Source organism: Canis lupus, chromosome 17 (genome assembly GCF_011100685.1).
Source record: "Canis lupus familiaris isolate Mischka breed German Shepherd chromosome 17, alternate assembly UU_Cfam_GSD_1.0, whole genome shotgun sequence".
NCBI lineage: Eukaryota > Metazoa > Chordata > Mammalia > Carnivora > Canidae > Canis > Canis lupus.
In genome coordinates this window covers 14,111,728-14,120,057 of record NC_049238.1, presented here as the reverse complement: position 1 = coordinate 14,120,057, position 8,330 = coordinate 14,111,728, and the positions used below count along the sequence as shown (strand labels likewise).

The window sequence follows — 8,330 nt, the reverse complement described above, 5'->3', positions numbered from 1 at the left end:
CCTGTATCCTTCCTGTTTCTTCCACCAGCCTGTGAGCTCACTGTGACTTACGTCTTATTTACCCCTCCCTGTATTCCACCCCCATCCCCCCATTGCCAATATAAAGTGATACAGAACAAGCATTTCAAACATATCTTATAAATAAATAAATGTATGAATAGATGAATACATGAGTAAGATTAAATTAATACCATGTCTTCCATGTCCCAGCTAAAAGTTCAAACAGATTACTCTGTCATGAATAGGCTTCCCCAATCTTGTAGCTATCCATGAAAACACAGGCAGGGAAGTCCTCAGCAAACCACATCTTACAAGAGATGAGTTTGTGAGCTCCGTTCCTCTGGGTATATTTCTACTTTGTGGAATCATGCAGTTGTGTAAACCACTGTCAGACTCAGAGGAGCCCATTGCTTTAAGAGTGGGTGAGTTGAAATTGTTTAGCAGCCAGAGCTAACTCACTGGAGCAAGTATCTTCTTCCTTTCTCTAAATGTTTACACCATCATTTAATTGGGACTTTCATGGTCCATTTCTATCTCAGAACAAAGCATGGTTCAGAGCTACTCCTGCACTTGTTGGCCCAGTTACATTCCCAAAAAGATAATTTTTCAGAAGAAACATCAAAGCTCATCTATACTCGGAGGCAGCAAAAAGCACACACCCAAATGACAAGTGTGGCTGATATCTCCACAGGGGCATCCGTATCACCTTCTTTCTGGTCTCAGGAAAGCTCAAGAACAGATTATCTGTCTTGTAATCCTGTTCACATTCTATTAAACATTCATCCCACCTCTTGAGAGCAACCCTGATCTAAAGGACACAGAAGTCTGGGAAGGCATGTATCTACAATGGAAGTATTGATGGAAATGAAGGATGGGTAAGAATACAGGATATGTAATACCAGAGTCATTTCAATCACAGAATCTATTTTTGTCCTGTTGGACAAAGACTAGGAAATGGAGAATCACAAAAAGTCTTCAGACCTGTGTGCTATCTTTCATCTATCAACCTTTACTGAGTCATGACATAGTTTAAGTGCCCATACATGAGTCTGGGGCTCCTTGCATCAGACCCTAGAGAGTCAGGATTCCCATATGCTCTGCTGGGGGTTGACAGAGGGCTCAATAAGTAAGTAAATGCCCCTTTTTGTCCTGAGTTAATTCACAAGATACTTAGAGAGGGTAACTTTAGATTTTCGACTAAGTGGGTTTGCAAATATTTTACCCTATTTTTAGACAAGCCTATCATTGGTAATTTTTAGTGATTAATAATTCTTTGAGTCCCTGAAGGGATAGAACCTTCTGCTCCAAGACTGTTCTCCGAATAATTGAGAGTGAACCAGATGGCACTTTGTCTTTTAGGCTGGATTCTAAAGAGGCACATGATGCTTAGTTCAATTTCTTTTCCCAACTCATAAGCTGGGTAACTACCTCTTCTTCCAAAGGTGTGAAGGGTAGACAGGGCTGGAGTGTTCCACTGGCTAAAAGTCCCTCCATAGGGAAATAGACAGACTCCCTCTATCATGTCACTAATGCTCACACACACCACCCTGGGCTAAGAATGGCCTGCTGCTCTCCAAACAAGAGAACGGCTAGTCCTAGTCTATTAGCTAGACTTAAGCAAAATCATGATGAAAGGGCAGCCAATGGAGATTACACCTGCTGTTGGAATACAGCCATAAAAAAATATATATATAAAAAAAAAACCACAAATAAACCAACATTTAGGCGAGTGTTTTTCTCTCTCAATGAGATCCCATCCCCCTAATTCCACCATAGGAGAAAAAGGTAATCCCAACAAAGTTGATTAATACCTGTAATTTATTCAGAATCTTAACAGGTAGTTCTGTTCTGGGCCAACAAACATTTGTCCTATTTCTCAAAACTTCTGCAGCTAAAATTATATGCCATGAAATTTGATGGTCAAAATAATTATGCTCAAGGAATGAGCCTAGCATGGATTAAAGGTATTTCTCAGAGACCACTTACTAAGACTGGGTAATTAACAAACATCTCAGATATATGTTGAATGCTTAAGATGGAATTTATTATTTCTCACAAAGATTAATTAAAAAATATTACTCAAAAATTTCCGTTTTCCAAGCATTATTGCTAGTCTGGCTTTACTGCATTGACATTTAAAACAAATAAAATTGAGTCATGATTTCTGTCAGTTAAATAAATATATTCTGCTGAAGCTTAAATTATCATCCATCTTAGCAAAGTGTTATATATTGTATTAGCATCCAGTGACTGATTAGTTATTTATTCTCTTAAAGAGTAACTGAAGGAGATTAATATTCTGATAAGCTTGTCACTGATTTCTGGGGAGTGCCTGGCTTTCTTTCATCACATGAACCATAACGTGTCAGACATAAATTCCATTATAATTACAATTAGTACTAATGCCTCCCAAATTATATTTAATGGAAAGGTCATTATTTTAACTGCAAATAATTTCTTTCTTAAAAGTTTTAGATGGATTTCCACAAGCAAAAAAAAAAAAAAATCACAGTTAAATTAATGTTGAAGAAAGAACAGTAAGTAAATCAGGAGATAGGTTAAAAACAAAAGGTATTTTGCTTATTTTTCCAGCTGGGTTAACATTTTTCACCCATGTTCTCCCATGTCGGTTTTTTGATGATAGTGAGAGACAGTGGGGAGGAGGTAAAGAAAGGTAGGAAGAGAAGAGAGGAGGAGAAGGCCCTCACGCTGGCCAAGTACTTGGTATGTTCCCAATACAGTGCATGATGCTTACAAATTCCTTCTTTTAATTCTTACAATAACCCTGTGAAGTAGATCTGTTTCCTAGTTTATGTAGTAACAAAATGAGTCTCCTAGTTAAATCCCTGAAGCAATTTTACTCTGCCAGGGATATGAGGAAGTGAAAATTAAACCTAGGCCTATCCAGCTCCAGACCTCCCACTCCCATAGCCAACGGTTGTTGCTTCTCATTCTGATAATGACCACTGCTGGCAGGAGCTCCACATTCCCATCTGAGTGGATGGGTAAAGACCTGACCTAGGTTATGTTGGGCTACGTGATGAAGACACCAAGTCCGCCACATGGTACTAAGAGTCCTTCTCTGATTCTTCTGTGAGCTGTGTTCCCTTGGGCATTTCTTCCCAGCTATTTCTAAAAGCATCAATGAAGATACAGAATACAAGAGACAAATAAAGATAATAACTCAGCCGGCATCTTGGCAGCAGGACTCTAGTTGCTTCTTAACACGAAAACAGCAAGTTATGAAATGACTATGTTGTGAAATGACCATGAGATTTAGAATTAAAAGACCCAAGCTTGAAGCCTTAAGGAGATCAACATAAATTAAAAACAAACAGCAAGATGTATTCAGTATATGTTTCAAAATACACACACGTGACAGAGTTGACTTTGATAAACTAGAAATAAGAACGCACTGAGGCCTCTAATTATCTGGCCTTGCACAAGTCCCTTCTCCACTCTGAGCCTCAGTATCTTCATCTACAGGGCAGCCTGGGTGGCTCAGTGGTTTAGTGTCACCTTTGGCCCAGGGCCTGATCCTGGAGACCTGGGATCGAGTCCCACATCGGGCTCCCTGCATGGAGCCTGCTTCTCCCTCTGCCTGTGTCTCTGCCTCTCTCTCTCTCTCTCTCTCTCTGTGTGTGTCTCATGAATAAATTAAAATAAAATCTTTAAAAAAATATCTTCATCTACAAATAGAAGGATCAGGTTACATCAGTGGTTCTTAAAGTGGGAACTTGTTGGAACTGTAAAATCTTGCGGCACCTGGGTGGCTCACTTGGTTAAGCATATACCTTCTGGTCAGGTCATGATCCTGATGTCTGGGGATAGAGCCCTGAATCAGGCCTCTTGCTCAGTGGGGAGTCTGCTTGCTCTTCTGCCCTTCTCTGCTGTTTGTGTTCTCTCTCTCTCTCTCTCACTCTCTCTCAAATAAATAAATAAAACCTTAAAAAAAAAACTGTAAATTCTTCGGCCCCACCCCAGAACCACTAAAATAGGTCATTGACATGAGTTCCTAATGAATCTCCAAAAGCATCTACATCCACTAAGTGCAAATCCTTCCCACTCTGCTTTGCAAATCATGTTAATATAGAGTACTTCATTCAGTGAGAACAACAAGCATTCCTTTAGCGTCAACTGTGTCAAGTGAAGGCATTCTTTGATATATAGAGCCTCAATCCCCTATACCTTGAATATTTCACTGTCTGTTGGGGAGGAAAAAGCAAGGGGACAGAGAACCAGGCATGCCAAGTGCAGTGTTAGTAGTGCCCTAGAAGACAGAAGAGGTAGCAATGACAGTAGGGAGGTGCTGTAACTCTTCCAGGTGAAGGGGGAAGGAGAGGAATGGAACTCAGGTTATAATAGAAGTCTTCTGGGAGAGAGAGATTTGAGATCTGCACATTAAGGCCAATTAGAAAAGTCTTAATTTACATATTTTACAGGAGAAACTGAAGATCACAGCAAAATGCTCAAGTTCATGCACTGCTGTATGAAAGATGAAATTTAAAGGCAGATCTCTGGATCTAGAAACTCCTATTTTCTTTTATTCTGTTCTCATAGTAAAGCAACTCTTAGGAGACAATGGATCCTGCCCCCTACCGCCATCTCACACCCCCAGGAATAAAGAATAATCCCTATAGGCCGGGGGCGGAGAGGGAACTCCGTCAGTAGTCAGTGAGGCAGCAGTGGCAGAGAGCTGGGGCCAGGCAGTCACCAGTGAGCCTATTAAATGTATCAGATGTCATCGGTACCTCCTTTATCCTTCTCACTTTGGACCTCACAGGCTGATAAGAAGGGGAAAGCGTTATAACCCAGAAGTAAAACTGTTGCGTGATTATAACCCTGACAGCCTCCCTCTAATGAGCTTCCCTGCAGATAGGGAGAGGGGAGAGTGCTTTGATCTCCATGAGCAGAAGGCTGAAAGGACCACTGTTTGGAGCAAAGCCGTCTGATGGGGACCAGTCTTCCAGTAATCAAAGTCACAAGCTACCATCTGAGCCATTTGTGAACCGCAGATAAGATTAGCTGCTCATTTGATAGATCAACCACCGCCATCAATGGAGGCTAATTGTATCTGAAATATGACCAGGAAAGTGTCAGCTCCTGGAGACAAGCACTTCCTTTATCCTGGGTTTGAAGCAGGAACAACATTTTTTTGTTTGAAAACTTGAGCAAAATGTTAATGTGTGCAGCGTTTTCTCCCCCTTTCCCTCCCCTCACCCCCAGCCATAAGAGAGAGGAAATGTGAGGTTCTTGGAATGAGATATCAATCTGCACATATATTTTTACAAAGATTCTCCATTATGGTGTCAGAGAATATGTAATTTTGAGATGCAAGTCTGCAGGTCCCGGATGAGCTTCAGAATTAAAACAAAACAAAACAAAACAAAACACAGAAAGTGTTCAGGCTTTGGAAAGTCATGTCTAGGAAGAGTAGCTTTGTAATTCTAGAGTGTTCATGCCATAGGAGAAGAAAGGATGATTGGTCACTCAGAATTTGAAGGTATTTATATGGGTAGCATTTTGCCTTGGAGGCTGATTGACTGACAGCTTCACTTTCTTCGAATTTATTCCCATGTCAGTAGAACCTCAGCTCAAAATGAATCATGATCAGGTGGCTTGGACAGCTCTTATGCTCTAGCAAATGAAGAAAGCCCATTTTTCTACTCTAGCTCCACTCAAGTTGGTTCTTTGCTGCTTTAAGAGATCACCTATTCTTTTCTAGCCTTAGGCATCTTGTAGTCTGAGCACGAGGAAATTTGATTTCTCATCCTTGGGATTTTTCTCTGTGTGACTGTAAGCCATTTTAGCTTTCCTCTTTTATGAAGAGGAGGACACAATTCCCCACTCCCATCTCTTGCTGCTACAGCGCAGGCCTCTCTATTTCCAGCCTAGTCCACTATAGCTCTTAAATTGCTATGTTGTCCCCGTGTCCAGGCGGCTAGTAAAAGCTGCCTGAAAATGGCAAGGTATGATGAGAAGCACCTCATTATGGCTCCCAAAATACATAGACCCAGAATAGCCCTGCACAGTTGGGGTAAGAAAAGAAGAAGGACACCAAGAACAGAATGTCTCCCACCCTATGTAAGAGCTAGAGGAATGTTCCGTCACCTTCTAACAAATTCGCAAGCTATGATGGACCTGCAGGGATCCCTTTCATGGACCTTTTCCTGCTTGGGCTGATACCCTGTCCTTTGAGCGTCTGACAGCTCAGGTTTAAAAATTGCCTTAATCTTGCAGAAGATGGTGACTGCAGTGGTGTCATTCCAGTAGAGCCACCAGGTTGGGCCCTCAGGATCTCAGAACACTACAGGAGGAAGAGCCTTTATAATTCATAGCACCCCCATAACGTGCCAGGTGCTGCACAAAGCACATTTCACTCCATAACTCTAATCCGCACCAACTTCAGGGTGGGGATGCTACAGTTATTTTTTCTTTATTAAAGATGAAGAAACTATGACTCAGGAAAGTCAACCCTATTGCTTCAGGAACGCAGCTAGTAAGTGGCCAGTATGTGAAAGATTTGACTGATGACAAAACCCTTTCTTTTTAATACTATGCAACAGATCACTTGGATCATTGTTCCTGACTTCAAAAACAAATAAACATCAAAAAAAATTTGATGTTTTGGGATGCCTGCATGGCTCAGCGGTTGAGCATCTGCCTTCAGCCCAGGGCGTGATCCCGGGGTCCCAGGATCGAGTCCCACATCAGGCTCCCTGCATGGAGCCTGCTTCTCCCTCTGCCTGTGTCTCTGCCTCTCTCTCTGTGTCTCTCATGAATAAATAAATAAAATCTTAAAAAAAATTAATGTTTTGCAACAAAAGATTTGATTGACGCTCCTAAGTCCACACCCCACCAGAGCCACCTCTAAAGGCCTTTTTTACTATCTAGTTCAAAAAATACCAATCAAGTTGAATTCCCTAAGAGCACAGCTAGGAGCAACTCTGCAACACAGATGCACAGCTACTTTTACCAAGTTGCAAAATCACTTATGAGACAGTTGGAACTAGTACCAGTACTCTTCATTCCCAGGCCATTTCCTGGCTTGCTTTGTCTTTGCTCCAAAACATGAGGCAAATCCACTCACCTAGCATGCACTGGGATGCTGCCAACAGAGGATGCCAGGAGAAAGTTCTCCTATCCCCAAGAGGGCTACACAAAATATTTAGAACCAAGTATTAATTTCTGACCACTAATAATGAAGCATAAGCTTGCTTTCTAGAATACTCTATGATGATTCAGAATTGCACATTCCCGAAGGATCTAGATGACTAATGATTGCACTATTTGATCCAATTATTATTATTATTCTTTTTGACAGTCATACATCTGCCTTTATTATGAGCAGCAGGTGGGACACTTTTAGCAATAGTAAAAAAAATAATTTACAAAAGTAGGAATTCAGTGAGGCTGCCTGGTTGGAACCCTTGGGAGCTTATATGTAGATGCCAACTCAGAGGAGTGAGAAGAAGACTCCAAAGCCAATGAGGAGTGAGGCTTCCAAGGAGATGAAGAGCTCTTCATAGATATCCTGAGTGTACTTGATGGATGCAATCTCATAAGTGAAGAATCAAGGAGTAAAGAACATACCAATGGCCAATAGAACCAAGGTCAGATGGGGGATGACAGTATGGTTCACTGTGCTGGTGTATCTGCTCATGGCCTCAAGCTCCATTTTGTTAGGCTTAGGGTAATGCACTGCTCTGCCACTGGCATATTTGACCCAATTATTAACTTCACGTATTCAAACTCTGAGATATGAGGATCTTACCACTTTGCTAGGTCTTATCTAAACCTTAACAAATGGTGTGTGAAATCAAGAGACTGAATTGAGATGCCATATGATGTAATCCATGGCTGCCATATTCTGTGCCCTCAGATCTCAGGAATTAAGATGGACAGAAAGTTCTTTGAGATCAAGGGCAGATAGGTCCTCTCTTCTGGCCTTGTGGGCAAAGAAAAGTATTTGCAGGAGAGGGGAGTATTACCTGCTCTTTGGGGGCTCCTTTAGGCAACAACTATGGCTCTGCTGTAAGTATCTCAGATTGCTACCAGGAATCTGGAATCTGGCCTTTTTTTTTTTTTTTTTTTCTTGAGCTTGCTCCACTATATCAGTTCTTAACCTTCCATGCATTTTAGCTCATATCTGGCAAAGGCTTTTTAGCCATTCTCAGCATTTGGATTCTCTGGAGCAAAACTGAATTCAAATTAACAGTGCTTGTTGAGCAGGCTCCACGCTGGGGCTCAGGGAAACATGTAGAGCACAGTTCTTTAGGCATTATAGGACCACATCTCAAGGTCAGACTTCCTCAGGAATTAAGTTTCCC

At 41.5% G+C, this 8,330-nt stretch overlaps 1 pseudogene; it reads right to left on the bottom strand.

Annotated features, from left to right (window-relative positions):
* Nucleotides 1-7,438: 7,438 nt before the first annotated feature.
* LOC100682982 lies at nt 7,439-7,678 on the bottom strand (annotated as a pseudogene).
* Nucleotides 7,679-8,330: the final 652 nt, after the last annotated feature.